Source organism: Magnolia sinica, chromosome 1 (assembly GCF_029962835.1).
Source record: "Magnolia sinica isolate HGM2019 chromosome 1, MsV1, whole genome shotgun sequence".
Classification (NCBI taxonomy): domain Eukaryota; kingdom Viridiplantae; phylum Streptophyta; class Magnoliopsida; order Magnoliales; family Magnoliaceae; genus Magnolia; species Magnolia sinica.
Window position 1 is genome coordinate 81,988,248 of NC_080573.1, and position 17,939 is coordinate 82,006,186.

Sequence of the window (17,939 nt, forward strand, 5' to 3'; positions counted from 1 at the left end):
TTTTCTTCTTTTTCTAGTTTTTGATTTTATATCGATGGTCTCTTTTTATTTATTCATTCTTTTCAGACTTTCCATTCTTTTTCATTCTTTTACAGTCTTTTCATTCTTTTTCTGTCTTTTCATTATATATGACTTTTTTGTTGATCTCACTGTTTTTTTAACTGGTTCTTTTCATCTTTTAAGGTGGATAAAATTCTCCAGACTTAATTCATGTCATGCCCCAAATTCAAAAACTAGGCTCACAAAATTCTCAATCGCCGAATTCAACATCGACAGCCTCCATAGTGCCCCATTCTCGGCTCCTGGTATCTATACACCAGGTTCCGATCCTGGGATCCTACAAGGAGGATTTCAAACATGATTTTGATTTAGTATAAGCATAACCATAAGCATAACCCATGAACAATAACCACAAGAACACTATTATGAAATCCACTATGATAAAAAAACTTGAATACAGTGCGTATAAAAGGGAAATACAAGGTAATGAAAGTGACAGAAACTCCAAAAGCTCGGCTGCACACTCCAACTGCGGCAAGGCTATGTCTGCGTCCTAGCGTCACCTGCACGCATCAATTGTGCATAAGCTTATAGAAAGCTTAGAGGGTGGTGTAAGTGTATGCGCAATATGAGCGTATTCAGAATAAGGTCAGAGTAATGTGGAATCATGCTCCTGAGTACATGAATGCAAGCAGCCGTACCATAGCTATGCGGTGCAAGATATGAATGCTATCAGCCATAACAGGACCATGCAATGTGAGATGCAACTCAAGCATGCCAATCCTCATGCAAATCCACATGTCAATATAGTTCTCATTCTGGATAATCACCGGGGTTTAGTCACTCCAAATGGCACTGTCCCTCTCCCAGCCACATAGTCCAAGTGAGCGTAAGAAACCTCACTATCCGCCTAGCCAATAGTCTGCCAATACCTATCCGGCACGTCAATAGCAGACCCATTCATGAGCTGGTCAAACTTAGCCTAGTAATGCCCCCTACCCTTGGGCGAGTAAGGCCACACCCCTTTCCAACCGACCACAACACAGTGAGAGACGCGCCTCCTAGTATTTGGCCCTCATGCGCTCATATATGTACTCGGTCTCAACGTTGGAGTCATCCTCTGGTACCATCGGGTTTAGAAATTTTTACCCAGGAACATCTATGGCGCCCCAATGCTAGAGACAGTATTTTCGGTGTCCAATCTAGCCACCCACGATGTGTCTGTGGAGGTTATGGCCCTGATGTCGCTAGGGCATCCAATAATCACAATCACAAAAATGCAAGTGCATGAATCACCCTACCAGACATGCAACAATCCTGCGTGTACCGCACGCTCATGTGGGGCAACTCCGCCTATCAGGGAGCCTATAAACAATCTGCCCGAAAGCATATGCTATGATCAGTCACTCCTCATATTAGGCATACATATGATGCTTATGATCATGAATCATGGATCTATACTAAACAAGTTATGTGGTGATGAGCTCTATTTATAACAAAGATGGGCCTAAACGGTTTACACACTACAAGTATGGGCCTAACAATGGGCCCTAGGGAGAGTGACAATGCGGACATTTAACCAACATCATCCTTACAATGTGGACGTCAAACCATCATTGCTCCCAAGGCATAGTCCACTATAAAGGTCAACACATAAACCATGGTGGAACCATATTACAATGGGCCTTATGTACATCCCATTGGGCCTCGACCCATGGGCCTTCAATACATCAAATGGGCCTCATAACATGGGTCTTGCATATATATCAAGGTGGGCCTCAACAACGGGCCACAAATACATTAAGATGGGCTAATCACCTGGGCCTTATATATATTAAAGTGGGCCTCAACAACGGGTCACAAATACATTAAGATGGGCCAATCACATGGGCCTTTTATATATATATATATATATATATATATATGAATCATATCAAAAGATCAACTAGACCACACTCCAAATAACAGTGGTGACAATGATTTCCACCATTAAAATTCTTAAGGCCCACCATAATATTTATTTTCTATCCAATCTAGTCATGAGGTCACACAGACTTAGATTAAGAGGAGAAAAATTTCCTAATGATCCAAACTCTTATGACAACAAAGGAGTTTCAATGGCAGAAGCTCAATCCCCAATGCCTTTTTGCTGGGTGCTCCACTTGATCCTGGATCTGTCTTAGTTTTTAGCTCATGCCATAAAACAAGCTCTCAAAATGGTTGGACGGCTTGGATGCAACACATGCATCATGGTGGGTCCCATAGATGGACGGTGTGGATAACATAGGTGGGACCCACAGAACTTGGTAAAGCCACTCCAGTAGCTACTTAGCTGGAGTGAGGTACACCAGCTGTCCCACCCTAGTACAGTATGGGTTACAATACATACATCAATGGGTCCCACGTGGGGGCCACCATAATGTTTATTTTCCACCCAACTCGTGGATAAGGTCACACAGACATGGGCCAAGAGGAAAACAAATTTCATATGATCCAAAACTTCTGACCCAAAAAGAGTTTTAACGACAGACGTTCAATCCATCGTTTCCTGTCATGTGGGCCACCTGAGCTCCACATAAGGCTGATTTTGGGGGGGCCCACTACTTAAGAAGGGGCCCCATTAAATGCACGGTGTTGATGTTCAACCCACATCATGGTGGGGCCTGAGATGGGGCCCACTGGCCAGCTCGTGCCAAGGCAGTGGACGCTGCTTACTGCTGCGTCTAGAGACGCTGACAGCAACAATGTTTATTGCATATAAATTTTTTTTGAAATTCCATGGTTTTTCATATATAGGGCCCACATCTGAAAAATCCAACCTGGCCATTGGATTCTACGGCCCATGATTGGCCAAATGAGACCAATATGCGACGTGTTTTTGCTGAATAGAAGAATCAAGGTGGGTTTTAACGGTAATAGCACTATTTCCTATGGTATGGCCCGCCCGAGGATCGGATTGGTCTCAAATTTCTGCATAACGCCTAAAATGATCTGAGGAAAAGGATGGATGGCTTGGATTAAGTATATACATCAAGGTGGGGCCTGCTTGAGTGGCCAACCTAAAAACCATTTTTTTGTTGTTGCTGTTAGTACACCCGCATTTTGTTCATGCTTCAGTGGACACGTCTAGTGTCCAGGGACGCTGGACGGCCTATGCACATGAATTAAATCGAGGTCAGTCCCACGTGGACGTGACCCACCTGATTATGATCAATCTAATATTTTTGTTTTCCTTCCGTCTAGGCTCGGTAATGGTTAGACAATGTAGATCAAACACATCCATCAGGTGAGTCCCATGAAGGTGGATGGTGTGGATAGGTTACATACTTCATGGTGGGCATTACATACTTCATGGTGGGCCACTCACAAACACACCATCACACATACAAGAGAGATAGAGAGAGAAAGAAAGAGAGAGAAAGAGAGACGAGATGGAGGGGGCCCCTCCACTATGGGCCCCTCTAGATTACAACATATACATCAAAGTGAGTCCCACCAACAAGTAGGCCCAAAAATAAGAATTTAACGGTGGATCACCGACCTATTGCACTCTTCCTTGATCCCTTAGACTCCTATGCTCCTTGCCTTCACTTTTGATGGTGGGGATGAGAGATGAGAGGGTGGGCCACACTTGTTGTTTGGGAAAGCTAGGAGAGGCTTGGACGTATGAAGCTTGTAGCTTGGGAGTGAAGAGATGGAATGAGAGAGAGAGAGAGAGAATAATAAAAGGGATGGTTGGAGTGGTGGGTGTAAGGAAAGGTGACGGGAGGCATGACCTTAATTGAAAATGGTGTGAAAAAGGGATGGTTAGGGGAGGGAAGTGTTGACTTGTGGGAAAAGAGAGAGAGGTCATGTGTACTTGTTATTGGGTGAGGTGACATTGAGGTAAGGTGGTGTACTTGACTTGATTTGATGGGACATGTCAAAGAGATTCCCTTGACATTCGCAACGCACGGTGTTTCTTCGGATTGAATGTGGATCCACAACTTTTAGCCTGGGTATCGGATCGGTGTGCGAGTCATGGCATTAGAACCGTGGCGACAATGTGGTCACTAGGGTATAAGTTTCGGGTTGAGTTGACTTCGGTATATAGGACTCAGCTTATGTTCATGCCGAAATGTCAGACACAGGTAGAGGGTTGCCGAAATTCAGCCGGGAGGGCTGCGGAAGCATATAGAATGGTACGGTCTACGTTACGGGTCTTACAACTCTCCCCTCCAAATAAAAATTTCATCCTTGAAATTTACACAATCATTGCAAGTAAACATAACTCATAAGGATGAGAAAACATAGCATCATCATATAAATTCAGAGACAGCATACAAGATACAACGTACAATCAATCATCAAAGAGATGGAGATAACGCTCTCGAATCTCGGCCTCGTGCTCCCAAGATGCCTCATCAATAGAATGATGACCCCACTAAAATTTCACCAAGGGAATAACCTTAGTCTGAAGGACCTACTCCTTCCGATCACGGATACAAATTGGCTGCTCAATGTAAGAAGCATTCTTATGAACCTCCAATGGCTGCCAATCGATAACAGGAACTATGTCTGACCCACACATCATCAACATAGAGACGTGAAAAATGTCGTGGACGTCAGACAACTGAGATGGTAAGGCAAGTCGATAGGCCACGGAGCTAATGCATTCAGTGATCTTGCAAGATCCAATGAATCTCGAGGTAAGCTTGCCCTTTACCCCAAATCGAACTACACCCTTCATGGGTGAGACCTTGAGATACACATGGTCCCCTATAACAATCTCCAAGGGATGACGCCGGTGATCAGCAAAAATCTTCTGCCGGCTCTGAGCTATGCACATCCTCTGCCTGATGATATCGATAGTCTTTGATATCTGCTGCACAAGCTCGGGACCTAGGAGACGCTGCTCTCCAACCTCGGTCCAACAACTCAGAGATCTACACGGTCTTTCATATAATACCTCAAAAGGAGCCATGCCAATGGTCGCCTAATAACTATTGTTATATGCGAACTTAGCCAATTGCAGATGCTCATCCCAGCTACCCCTGAAATCAATCACGCAGGCCCGAAGCATGTCCTCAAGGATCTGATTGACCCTCTCGGTCTGGCCATCGGTCTATGGATGGTACGCGGTGCTGAGCTGCAAAACAGACCCCATCGCTCTCTAAAAGCTCCTAGAAAACTGAGATGTAAACCTCGGGTCTTGGTCAGAAACGATCGAGACTGGAACGCCGTGCAGTCTCACAATCTCCTCGATGAATAATCTCGCAAGCCAGTCCAAAAGCCAAGTTACACTAATCGCAAGAAAATGTGCCGACTTCATCAGACGATCAACGACAACTCAGATGATGTTATGACCACGCTGAGTCCTTGGCAAGCCCATGATAAAATCTGTTGACATATGCTCCCACTTCCACGTCGGGACGCTCAACGGCTGCAATGGACCAGGGGGTCTTTGATGATCGGCCTTGACACGCTAGCATGTGTCACACTCGGCCACAAAACTGGCGATCAGGTGCTTCATACCCGCCCAAAAATACTATCTCCTCATATCATGATACATCTTCATCGAGCCAAGGTGGATAGAAAATCACGATCGATGTGCCTTGGTCATAAGATCTCTGCGCAACTCAAAAATATCTGGGACACATAATCGGCCTCTAAAGCGAAGTCCACCATTAAAAATAATCTGCTAATCTGTCTGACTCTCAGATGTTGCCTCTACTCGGTAATCCTGTAACAACTCGTCTCCCTGCTGAGCCTCGATCACCCTTGCGACAAGAGAGGGTTGAATCGACAGGCTCGATAGCTGAACGATAGAAGACTGCATACCAAAATTGAAGTCGTACTCTGCGATATCCTCGAGCATCTTCCACTCTTAAATCATCATATGTGCCACCAGGCCTCGTGGTTGACGGCTGAGGGCATCTGCCACCACATTCGCCTTACCTGGGTGGTATTGGAGGTCAAAATCATAGTCCTTCAGAAGTTTCATCCAGCGTCTCTGCCTCATGTTCAGCTTAGACTGAGAGAATAGATACTTCAAGCTCTTGTGGTCAGAGAAGAGCTCGAACCTGACCCTATAGAGATAGTGTCTCCACACCTTTACTGCGAAGACGACTGCTGCCAGCTCCAAATCATGCGTGGGGTAGTTCAGCTCATGGACCTTGAGCTGACGAGACGTGAAGGCTACAGGCCTGCTGTGCTACATCAGGACAGCACCTAAACCAATACGTGAGGCATCGGTAAATACAACTAATCCATCACTCTCAGAGGGAAGAGTGAGAACAGGAGTGGACGTCAAACGGTCCTTCAGCTCCACGAATGCCTGCTCACATGCGTCAGTCCAAACAAAATCTGTGCCTTTCCAAGTCAACCTGGTCAACGGGGCTGCAATACGGGAGAAACCCTCAATGAAATGCTGATAGTATCTTGCTAAACCAAGGAAACTGCGGATCTTGGACGCAGTCATGAGCTGGCCCCACTGACGCACTGTCTCAACCTTCAAGGGGTCCAATGCGACACCCTCCCTCTTCACCACGTGACCAAGGAATCTCATCTCCTCCTGACAGAACTCGCACTTCTCCAGCTTCACATACAGCTGGTGGGCATGGAGGGTCTGTAATGCGATCTCCAGATACTGCATGTGGTCTTCATGGGTATTTGAATATATCAGAATGTCATCGATAAAGACCACAATAAACTGATCGAGATATGGATGGAAGACCTCATTCATCAACTGCATAAAGACTGCGGGTGCATTGGTCAGTCTAAAGGACATGACCTGAAACTCAAATTGACCATAACGCATCCTAAAAGCCATCTTCGGGATGTCCTCTAGGACTCAAATCTGATGATAACTGGAACGCAGGTCAATCTTCGAAAAGAACTATGCCCCCTGCATCTGATCACACAAATCATCTATCCTTGGGAGCGGGTACTTGTTCTTGATCGTGACTCGGTTGAGCTCGCGGTAATCCACACAGAGCCTCAACGAGCCATCCTTCTTCCTGACGAAGAGTGCCGACGCTCCCCATGGAGAACTGCTTAGACGAATGAATCCTAACTCACGCAACTCGTCCAACTGTCGCTGCAGCTCATGCAACTCTATCAGTGCCATATGGTACGGGGCCTTCGATATAGGCGCGGTACCGGGCACAAGATCGATCTAGAACTCAATATGCCAATGTGGCGGTAATCTCGAAATCTCTTGGAACACATCGAGAAAATCACAGACCATCGGCAACTGATTGATACATAAGGCAACGGGCTCCTCAACTGCGCAGGACATGAGGCAAGACAACGACTCTCCTCTGGGCTCGGCAATGAACTAAAATTATGGCAAGTCGGGTATAAAGAATGTGACGGTCCTCGCGGAACAGTCCAATACGGCATGATACTCAGTAAGCCAATCCATGCCTAGGATGATGTCGAAATCTGACATCGGCAGTATAAATAAATTGGCAGGTAAAAAGATATCACCGACCAGAACCGGGCAAGATAAACAGAAACGGCCCAACACTTTAGTTTTCCCCAAGGGTGTCGATACTATCAACCCATTGCGAGCAGACTCTGTTGACAATCCAGTCGAATGATAAAAATTCTCGGACATGAATGAATGTGATGCACCGGAATCAAATAGTACATGTGCGATACATGCGAAGATGGAAAGAATACCTTCAATGACTCCTCTAGATGACTGCGGATCCTGCTGAGCTGCATAGAACCTAGCATGAGCTCGTTGGGGAGGTGCCTGTCCCCTCTGAGGTCTCTGGTGCTGCTACTGCCTCTGCGGTGACCTGTACTGCTGTCTCTACTGCTGATGGGGCCTTAGTGGCTGAGGTGGCTGTGGTCACTACTGATGGGGTCGCTGCTGCGCTGGAGGCTATTGTGACCCTCTCTACTATTGCAGATGAGGGTGAGGGCACTCATACACGCGGTGCCCTATCCCTCCGCATCTATAACAAGTCCCTATAAACGGTTGCTGGGGTGGCACTAGAGGTGTTGCTGGGGCTGTTGGTGCTCTAGCAGGTGGGTGGCTCCTGTACCTCTGTGGGCGTCGATGCTGCAAGGAGCTACTGGAGGGGGCCTGCCTCTTCCGGCCTCTCCTCTGATCTTGATCGCCCTGTGAGCCAGCCCACTAAGTCTCATAAATCTGGGCCCTTTGTTTACCGCTTGAAAGTTCGGGAGCTCATGCCCAATAACACGGCTTTGAAGACCGTAATGGAAGCCGTTCTCGAAATGGTGGGCCTTCCGCCCCTCGTCATCAACCAGATATGGCACAAACCTCGATAGCGCCACAAAACAGGCTGCGTACTGCGCCATGGACATGTCCCCTTACACCAGAGTCTTGAACTCTAATGCTCTCTGACGATGAATGTGGTCAGGGAAGTACTGTTGCTCGAATCGATCAATAAAATCCTCCTATATCCAGACATAATCAGGTCCTGCAACGTAGGTAACGGAGGTCCACCAGTTCTCAACCTCACCCTGAAGAAGAAATAGTGCCACCTGGACTTGTTGCTCGGTCGTACATGCCATAATATCAAAAATCTTCTCCACATCGGAGCGCCACCTCTCAGATGCTGTCAGATTTGACTCACCTCGAAAATGTGGAGGATCGAGTTGTCTGAACTTACGAAGAAGGGCGCTTGTGCGCTCCTGCTCTGCCTGGATTAGTGAAATAAAAGGGTGCCTGCCCTTCCCTGAAGTGCTGCCATTACAGCCTGCAACATCTGCTGTAGTTAGGAGGCACTCATGGGTACGGTCGGATCCGCACTGGTCTCAGGTGGAGGAACGACATCCATAGGCTGGGGAGCAGGGATCTCTGGGGGTGGAGTGAGAGCCGTAGGTGGCAAAGCGGGAGACTCAGGTGGTGGAGTGGGAGTCGATCGAGTCACTCTCCTGCGCGGCATGTCCTATAAAAACAATAAGGATGCCAATCAACCTTGACAATCGTACATTAGGGAACTCAATAGGAAGGTTAGACACTTGGGACCTAATCATCCTAAACTCATAGCAAACATGTGATGTTGTTCTCAGTTATTCCCAAGTTACGCTCTGATACCAACTTCTACCACGCCCCAAACTCAGAAACTGGGCTCACAAAATTCCCGATCACCGAATCCTACGTCGACAGCCTCCGTAGTACGCCATTCTCGGCTCCCGGCATTTATACAGCAGGTTCTGATCTTGGGATCCTACTAGGAGGATTTTAAACATGATTTTGATTCAGTATAAGCATAACTAAAAGCATAACCCACATATAATAACCACAAGAACACCATCACAAAATTCACTATGATAAAAAACTTGAGTACAGTGCATATAAAAGGGAAATACAAGGTAATGAAAGTGATGAAAACTCCAAAAGCTCAGCTACACACTCCAACTGCGGCGAGGCTATGGCTGCGTCCTGGCGTCACCTGCACGCATCAATCGTGCAAAAGTTATAGAAAGCTTAGAGGGTGGTGTAAGTGTGTGTGCAATATGAGTGTGCTCAGAATGCAAGGTCAGAGTAATGCGAAATCATGCTGCTAAGTACATGAATGCAAGCAGCTGTACTAAGGCTATGCGATGCAAGATATGAATGCTATCGGCCATAACAGGACCATGTAATACGAGATGCAACTTAAGCATGCCAATCCTCATCCAAATCCACATGTCAAAATAGTTCTTATTTTGGATAATCACCGGAGTTTAGTACACTCCAAATGGCACTGCTCCTCTCCCAGCCGCATAGTCCAAGTGAGCATAAGAAACCTCATTATCCGCCTGGCCAATAGTCTACCAATACCTATCCGGCATGTCGATAATGGACCCATTCACGAGCTGGTCAAACTCAGCCTAATAATGCCCCCTACACTCAGGCGAGTAAGGCCACACCCCTTTCCAACCGACCATGACACAGTGAGAGACGCGCCTCATAGTATTCGGCCCTCATGCACTCATATATCCACTCGGTCTCGACGTTGGAGTCATCCTCTGGTACCATCGGGTTTAAGAATTTTCACCCAGGGACATCTATGTCGTTCCAATGCTAGAAATAATATTTTCAGTATCCAATCCAACCACCCACGATGTGTCTGTGGAGGTTATGGCCTTGATGTCGCTAGGGCATCCAATAATCACAATCACACAAATGTAAGTGCATGAATCACTCAACCAGACAAGCAACAATCCTGTGTGTACCATGCGCTCATGTGGGGCAACTTCGCCTATCAGGGAGCCTATAAACAATCTGCTCGAAGGCATATGCTATGATTAGTCACTCCTCATATCAGGCATACATATGATGCGTATGATCATGAATCATGGATCTATGCTAAACAAGTTATGTGGTGATGGGCTCTGTTTATAATAAAAATGGGCCTAAACGGCCTACACACTATAAGTATGGGCCTAACAATGGGCCTTAGGGAGGGTGACATTGTGGACATTTAACCAACATCATCCTTACAATGTGGACGTCAAACCATCATTGTTCCCAAGGCATAATCCACTATAAAGGTCAACACATAAACCATGGTGGAATCACATTACAATGGGCCTTATGTACATCCCATTGGGCCTCGACCCATGGGCCTTCAATACATCAAATGGGCCTCATAACATGGGTCTTGCATATATATTAAGGTGGGCCTCAACAACGGGCCACAAATACATCAAGATGGGCCAATCACATGGGCCTTATATATATATCAAAGTGGGCCTCAACAATGGGCCACAAAATACATCAAGATGGGCCAATCACATGGGCCTTATATATGTATATATATATATATATATATATATATATATATGAATCATATCAAAAGATCAACTGGACCACACTCCAAATAACAGTGGTGACAATGATTTCCACCATTAAAATTCTTAAGGCCCACCATAATATTTATTTTCTATCTAACCTGGTCATGAGGTCACACAGACTTGGATTAAGAGGAAAAAAATTTCCTAATGATCCAAACTCTTGTGACAACAAAGGAGTTTCAATGGCAGAAGCTCATTCCCTAATGCCTTTTTGCTGGGTGGTCCACTTGATCCTAGATCTGTCTTAGTTTTTAGCTCATGCCATAAAATGAGCTCTCAAAATGGTTGGACGGCTTGGATGCAACACATACATCATGGTGGGTCCCATAGATGGATGGTGTGGATGACACAGGTGGGACCCACAGAACTTGGTAACGCCACTCTAGTAGCTACTTAGCTGGAATGAGGTACACTAGCCATCCCACCCTGGGATGGTATGGGTTACAATACATTAGTGAGTCCCACGTGGGGCCCACCATAATATTTATTTTTCACCCAACTCGTGGATAAGGTCACACAGACATGGTCCAAGTGGAAAACAAATTTCATATGATCCAAAACTTCTGACCCAAAAAGGGTTTTAACGGTAGACGTTCAATCCCCCATTTCCTGCCGTGTGGGCCACCCGAGCTCCACATAAGGCTGATTTTGGGGGGGCCCACTGCTTAAGAAGGAGCCCTATTAAATGCACGGTGTTGATGTTCGACCCACATCATGGTGGGGCCTGAGATGGGGCCCACTGGCCAACTCAAGCCAAGGCAGCGGACGCTCCTTGCTGCAGCGTCTAGAGACGCTGACAGCAACAGCATCTGTTGCATATAATTTTTTTTTTTAAATTCCATGGTTTTTCATATATAGGGCCCACATCTGAAAAATCCAACCTGGCCATTGGATTCTACGGCCCATGATCGACCAAATGAGACTAATATGTGACGTGTTTTTGGCGAATAGAAGAATCAAGGTGGGTTTTAGCGGTAATAGCACTATTTCCTATGGTATAGCCCACTCGAGGATTGGATTGGTCTCAAATTTCTGCTCAACGCCTAAAATGATCTGAGGAAAAGGATGGATGGCTTGGATTAAGTACATACATCAAGGTGGGGCCTACTTAAGTGGCCAACCCAAAAACTATTGTTTTTGTTGCTGCCATTAGTACACTCGCTGCCTGTTCATGCTTCAGTGGACATGTCCAGTGTCCAGGGACGCTTGACGGCCTATGCACATGAATTAAATCGAGGTGGGTCCCACGTGGACGTGGCCCACCTGATTCTGATCAATCTAATATTTGTGTTTTCCTTCCATCTAGGCTCGGTAACGGTTGGACAGTGTAGATGAAACACATCCATCAGGTGAGTCCCATGAAGGTGGACGGCGTGGATAAGTTACATACTTCATGGTGGGCTAAACACACAAACACACCATCACACATACAAGAGAGATAGAGAGAGAAAGAGAGATGAGATGGAGGGGGCCCCACCACTATGGGCCCCTCTAGATTACAACACATACATCAAAGTGGGTCCCACCAATAAGTAGGCCCAAAAATAAGAATTTAACGGTGGATCACCAACCTATTGCACTCTTCCTTGATCCCTTGGACTCCTATGCTCCTTGCCTTCACTTTTGATGGTGGGTGATAGAGTTTTGATGGTGGGGATGAGAGATGAGAGGGTAGGCTACACTTATTGTTTGAGAAAGCTAGGAGAGGCTTGGACGTATGAAGCTTGTTGCTTGGGAGTGAAGAGATGGAATGAGAGAGAGAGAGAATAATAAAAGGGATGGTTGGAGTGGTGTGTGTAAGGAAAGGTGATGGGTGGTATGGCCTTAGTTGAAAATGGGGTGAAAGAGGGATGGTTAGGGGAGGGAAGTGTTGACTTATGGGAAAAGAGAGAGAGGTCATGTGTACTTGTTGTTGGGTGAGGTAGCATTGAGGTAAGGTGGTGTACTTAACTTGATTTGATGGGACATGTCGTAGAGATTCCTCCAAAATTCGTAACTCGCGGTGTTTCTTTCGAATGAACGCAAACCCACAACTTCTAGCCTGGGTATCGGATCGGTGCGTGAGTCGCGGCGACGGCACGGTCACTAGGGTACAAGTTTTTGGTCGAGCCAACTTCGGTATGTAGGACTTGGCCTAGGTTCGCGCACAAACATCGGACACGGGTCGAGGGTTGTCGGAATTCGACCGGGAGGATCGTAGAAGCATATGGAACTGTATGGTCTACGTTACGGGTCTTACAATTCACAATCATCTATCAATGCTTCTCATACTAACAATCAGAAATTTTAGCATAATTCATAGAAAGCAACTTGAATGTGTCTTGTGACTTAAATTAACATGATATTTAAACTTCCTCTCAATCAATTGAGTGCAAGAACTGTAGGTGATAGACTACTTAATTGATCAAACTCCAATAATTCAAAATTCAATCTCAATCTTATCATCATACCCAAAACATTCTTTACATACACAATTTATCATTTTCCAAACAGATTTCAACTTAAAACATTGAAAATTTCAAAATAATTTTGCTCAGAACTAAGAAAACTCTAATTAGTTACCTAATCCACACCCCATCCTAAAATCCACATTTTCCTCAATGTAAAAAAATAAATATAAGCATGCATTGCATATGAGATAATGAAAAGAAATGAGAAGTGATGGAAAGGTAGTACCTGAATAAAGGGGATTGAAGCTTTTCCAAGGTTCTCAATGTGAAGATGGATTAACACAAAGACTTAAACAAACTAAAAGAAAACTATCCTAATCCTAAATCCTATGATAGCAATAAAAGCTAATTACAACTCCATCAGACTAGGAGATCATTCTTGGTACACAAGATTAGTCAGAGGATTGACATGTGCTCTGAGTCAAATTTCTCAACAAATGGCTTTAACGATGTCCATTCACTTTAAAAACATGGCCATTCGTTGGATTCTTTATCTCAACAACCCCATGTGGATAAACATTAGTAACAATGAAAGGGCCGGTCCATCAAGATCGGAGTTTATTCAGAAAAAAGTGTAACCGAGAATTGTACAAAAGGACTTTTTGACCAGTTATGAATGATTTCCAAAGGATATTTTGAAAAGGCCGAGCTAAGAGTTCTAGAGGGGGGGGGGGGGGTGAATAAGACTATGCCAAATTAAAAATTTAACAGTGGAATTTAAACAAATATAAATAAAGATAGCAATTAAACATTCCATAACGTAGAAAAGTAAAACAACCTCAAGTGTACAAGTATTGAGAGGTTGATACAGATGTTATTTTAAGGACAACCTTACACCAAAGATCAATGGCTTATTGTAGGACAACCTGATTCCTAGAATGGTTTGTGTATCAAAATCTCAAACTGGTACAGAGGAATAAAGAAATAAATAGTAAAGGAAATAACTAAGCAATTACAACATTCCCACACTTGCATTAAAGAAATTACAACATTCTCTACAAATGTATAAAGGGAAATTACAACATCCACAAAATGAAATATTCAATCAATCACCACAAGACCAGAAATTATAGTGGGTCACTTGTGTGGACACCAACTGTTTAGAAAAATAGCCACACAATTACTCCACTCATAATATCCTCACACAGTGAATATTAGTGTTCACTATGAAAATAGGTTTTTCAAGGTTCACCTAAAACCCTCCCAATTTTATCTTTCAAGTGGGCTTACACAATTCAAAAACCCCACACTTTGAGTTTTCTGGATCACCTCATATAAACCAAAACAGAGATTTTCCTGGCACAATCTCAAAAATAAAAACAGAAATTTATGGAAAAGTAAATAGACTTATCTGGATATTCTCCTTTGATGCAACCAGATAGAACTAAATCGGAGTAGAAGTTCAATATCCACACTCAATCATGAAATGGTTCTAGGTTCTAAATTGATTTTAGATTAAATCACCTTGGCCTAGCTTGATTTGATTTTGATTCTAAGAAATGGAAATACTTCAATCCCTCTTTCAAATAAAATTGGAATGCAGAATACAAAATTAAATAAAAAAAGCTAATTAAAGAGAATATGAAATAAGAACTAAATAGCTTAAGAATATCACTAACTTGTCTCTCAGAGTGGTGTATTGATTTTTCTTGAATTGGATATCAAACTCTGAAATTCGTGCTCTATTTATAAATGCAGAAATCTCACTTCGACTAGTCCTGAGGTCGGCACGACTGGTTGAAGGACTAACAAACTTTTGAAAATTTCGACGCGATAAGATAAGACTGTTCCATGACTGGTTGAAGGACCTGCTCGACCGGTCAATTGGCCTCCACGACCGGTCGAGTCCTGTCCACGACTAGTCATGTGGAACTCAAATTAGTTGTTGGACTTTGAGTCGAGCCTGTAGGACTGGTCGAGCACTGTTCACACGACCGGTCGAGTAGTCTCTAGGACTGGTCGAGACAATAACAAAAAATCTCGAAAATAAGTAAAAACCTTATGACTGGTCGAGGATTTCTTGGACTGGTCGAGCCAGTGCTAGGACTAGTCGAACATAATCTAAGACTAGTCGACAAATAGACTATGTACTTATAAAATGACTCAATTAAATTATGTATTCAAAATAACCTATCCTATGGTCAATCTAGGGTCATTCATACCTTATACATAATATATGAACATTGAAACTTCTTTTGCTAGTTGATAGTTAATCTTTGAAGTTCACGACGCTTGAAATGATGAAGCTTGAACTTGAGACTTTTGAAGCTTGAATGTCATGCCCCAAACCCGAAAATCGGATTCACAGGAATCCCGATTGCCGAATCCGATGCTGACAGCCTCCGTAGTACCCCATTCTCCGCTCCTAGCGTCCATACGCCAGGTTCCGATCCTGCGGTCCTACAAGGAGGTTTTTTTTGTACATTTAACTCTTAATAAGCATAACCACAAGATTACCCAATTCACAAAGGCAACATCATCATCACATATCCACTAATATAATCTTTTGAGTACAATACTGAAAGGAAAATACATAAATCGAAAATCAAGCACCAGAAGACCATTGCACGCTCTAAGCTCAATACTGTTGTAACCTAACATCACCTGCACGCATCTATCATGCATAAGCTTATAGAAAGCTTAGAGGGTGGTGTAAGTGTGTATACAAGGTAAGTGCCAAGTATTCCATATCAGAGTAATCAGATTAAGCGGAAGTACTGACAAGTCCACGGATCATACAATATCAGGGTACACAATACAAGTCCATGGAGTCAAAGCGAGTCAAATATTAGATGCCAATGATACAATGCCATAAATCACACAATATCGAAAGTACTGGTAATCCATAAATTGTATAATGTCGAAATAAGCAGAAATACTGACAAGAGCATGAGTTTTCATTGTAAACAGAATATTGACAAGATCATAAATCATACAATGACAGAGTAAACGAAAGTATGAACAAGTCCATGAGTCAATCAATGTCAGAATATGAAATGTAGAACAACTATGCAAATGAGGAATCATAGATAGCCAAATATCAGATGCAATACAATATACATTCCTGATGAGTAACACAAATAGCATCAGCCGTACCATATGCCGCGGATGTAATGCAACATGCAGTGCAAATGGAATGATCATGCTGGAGTGTGAAGTCGGGATGATAGTACGTAGTATCGTAGGCTATGGGGTCCATCACAAGGGACTTCTATCCAAACCAGTCCCATACCTAAATTTGGATAGTCAGACTCAATGTGGCAAACTCCTGATCTTAGGTTAGTCACGCGCCCCAATCGAAATCCTGGCCATTGCGAAGGCACACGTAACAAATAGTTGCGCACCACCAACTCGAGTGGATAGTGAATGAATGAATGAGTATGCAACTCCTGCTCACTAAATCCACATATCAGTATAGTTCATCTCTGGAATCATCACTGGGGTTTAGTACACTCAAAATGACAGTCTCTCTCCTAGCAGCACAGTCCAAGTGAGCGTAAGAAACCTCACTATCTTCCTGGCCAATAGTCTGCCAATACCTATCCGGCACGTCGATAGTGGACCCATTCACGAGCTGGTCAAACTCAGCCTAGTAATGCCCCCTACCCTCGGGCGGGTAAGGCCACACCCCCTCCCAACCGACCACGACACAGTGGGAGACGCGGCCTCTTGGTATTCGGCACTCGGGCGCTCATATATTCACTCGGTCTCGACGTTGGGGCGTCTCTTGGCCTCGGAGGTTTAGGGATTTTCACCCAGGGACATCAATGACGCCCGTATGCTAGAACCAAATATTTTCGGTGTCCCATCTGACCATCCACAATATGTCTGTGGAGGCTACGGCCCTGATGTCGCTAGGGCACACAATGCAAGATGCATGAGTTAGACAATTCAGTCATGCATCAATCGTGCATATGCCGTGTACTCATGTGAGATAACCTCCGCCTATCAGGGAGTCTCATAACAACCTGCTCAATGACATATGCAATGATCAACCACATCTCATAACAAACATGCAGATGATGCGTATGGGCATGTATCATGATCCTAAGATGTCACATACTCATAATCAGTATCAACAACTAGCATCGACAATCGACCTCGATAATGTGGATATTTAACCAACATTGCCCCCAAGGAATGGCCCATATAGAGCCAAACACATAATGGGCCCTGCTCATGGGCCTCAAATACATGACATGTGGGCCCTACACATGGGTCTCGAATACATTAAATGGGCCATGCATCATGGGCCATGAATACAACACAATGGGCCTTTCTCATGGGCCTAACATACATCGTAATGGGCCTTTCTCATGGGCCTAACATTCATCATAATGGGCTCCATAGCCTGGTCCTCAAATGCATCCCAATGGGCCTCATCGCATAGGCCTCATGTACATCATATTAGGCCTTAAACACGGCCTGCATGCCCATCACAACGGTCCTCCAATACGGGCCGCATATAAATCACATTAGGCCTCAACAATCGGTCTCGATAGTCGGCTTCAATAATCGGTACTGATAATCAATATCTATAATCAGTATTGACAATCAGCATCGATAATCGGCACCGACAACCAGCATATATAAACAAGGTGGGGTCCATAGATAGATAACCAATCAACAATAATGTAAAGATCGGCTCTCGGCTGTGGTTATATCAATCCGATAGCATGAAGCCATTTG